This window comes from Neofelis nebulosa, chromosome 4, assembly GCF_028018385.1.
Source record: "Neofelis nebulosa isolate mNeoNeb1 chromosome 4, mNeoNeb1.pri, whole genome shotgun sequence".
NCBI classification, from domain to species: Eukaryota; Metazoa; Chordata; class Mammalia; order Carnivora; family Felidae; genus Neofelis; species Neofelis nebulosa.
In genome coordinates, this window is record NC_080785.1 from 134,951,776 (window position 1) to 134,953,923 (window position 2,148).

At 39.2% G+C, this 2,148-nt stretch overlaps 1 pseudogene; it reads left to right on the forward strand.

Annotated features, from left to right (window-relative positions):
- The first annotated feature begins 484 nt into the window (after nucleotides 1–484).
- Nucleotides 485–964, forward strand: LOC131508602 (large ribosomal subunit protein eL21-like; annotated as a pseudogene).
- The last annotated feature ends 1,184 nt before the right edge of the window (nucleotides 965–2,148 follow it).

Below are 2,148 nucleotides of genomic sequence, written 5' to 3' on the forward strand. Positions count from 1 at the left end.
ACACAATTCAATCCACAACAGTAGTTAATGAACAACTTGGCCACATAATTTTTGGCAGGCCATCCTAGGATCAAGCTTCCAGGAAGCCCTCAGTAAATGATAGCTAATATGGGGTGACATATTTTGGTCACATTTTTTCAGGTAAGTTCGGTGAATTTTGCATTGTTCATCAAAGATCAGAAAACTAATACAATGGAATTAGAAATCTGATAAAATAAATCCATAGAAGGGTCTCTATAAACAGCAGTGTCTCCCAAAATTGGTTTTTCATATGCCTTACGGCTTCTAAAAAATTTTAGGTATTAAGAGGACAATCTTTATTTTTAATAATTATTTATTTAACATGCATTAGAAGAAATATTACTAGCACTTAAAACCCACGATTTCACAAATAGCATTTCTTTCAAGGTGTTTTATACAGAGCTGTCATTTAAAACAGTTAGGTGTTTGCCTTTCAGCCAGAATTGCCATCTTGCAATTCGCCAAAATGACCAACACAAAGGGCAAGAGGAGAGGCACCCCTCTCTCCAGGCCTTCTATAAAACATGGAGTTGTTTCTTGGGCCATGTTCACGGGAATCTACAGGAAAGATGATACTGTAGACAAAGGAATGGGCACTGTTCAGAAAGGAATGCCCTACACATGTAACCATGGCAAAACTGGAAGAGTCTACACTGTTACCCAGCATGCTTTTGGCATTGTTGTAAACAAACAAGTTAAGGGCAAGATTCTTGCCAAGAGAACTAATGTACATATTGAGCATATTAAGCACTGAAAGAACCAAGACAGCTTTGTGAAATGTGTGACGGAAAATGATCAGAAGAAGAAGGAAGCCAAAGAGAAAAGTACTTGGGTTCGACTGAAGCACCAGCTTGCCCCACCGAGAGAAGCACACTTTGTGAGAACCAATGCCAACGGGTCTGAGCTGCTGCAATCCATTTCCTATGAGCTCATGGCATGGTAAGTGTTAAAATAAATAAAATAGCTCAGGACTGTGAAAATAAACAATTAGGCACTTGAGTGAATCAATTCATTAAAAAAATGACAGAAGAGTTGGTAAGTGGCTGTAGCGAAAAATACTGCAGTGGTACTTGGGTGACTCAAGTTTCAGACATGTCCTACTCCCACATGATGCTTCTTTCTTCATTCTGTCAAACCAACTAGCATCGATGGCTGTATGTCTTCACACGGATCCAATTTGCAGAATGCAAATTTTGGAACTTTCCCAGTTGGGGCATTGGACGTAAAGATGCAGTTTCTATCTTTATGTCACCTGCCTTTATTTATTTATCTATTTATTTTTACTTATTTAATATAAATTTATTGTCAAGTTGGCTTCCATACAACACCCAGTGCTCATCCCAACAAGGGCCCTCCTCAATGCCCGTCACCCACTTTCCCCTCTCGCCCACCCCCCGTCAACCCTCAGTTTGTTTTCTGTATTTTAGAGTCTCTTACGGTTTGCCTCCTTCCCTCTCTGTTTGTAATTTTTTTCCTCCTTCCCTTCCCCCATGGGCTTCTGTTAAGTTTTTCAAGAGCCACATATGAGTGCAAACGTATGGTATCTGTCTTTCTCTGACTGACTTATGTTTACTTAGCAAAATATCCTCTAACCATCAACACCCAAGAGGAGAAAGCAGGCAACAACCTCTTTGACCTCAGCTGCAGCAGTTTCTTACTGGACACATCTCCAAAGGCAAAGGAATTAAAAGCAAAAAATGAACAAGTGGGATCTCATCAAGAAAAAAAGCTTCTGCACTGCAAAGGAAACCATCAACAAAACTAAAAGGCAACTGACAGAATGGGAAAAGATATTTGCAAATGATATCAGATAAAGGGCTAGTATCCAGCTGCCTTTAAATTGATGATCACTTCTCTCAAATCCACATCTTAAATACGTCTGAAGCTCAGTATCAAAGCTTAATGATTAAACTACAATAATCAAGACTGTGTGGTAATGGCATAAGGATATACATGTAAATGAAAGGGACCGAATTAGGAATCCAGAAGACCTCCCACATTTATTGTCAAATGACTTTCAACAAGGGTGTCAAGATAATTCAATTGGGAAAGAATAGTCTTTTCAACAAATGGTACTGGGGCAATTGAATGTCCACATGCAAAAGAATGAAGCTGGACATCACTTCA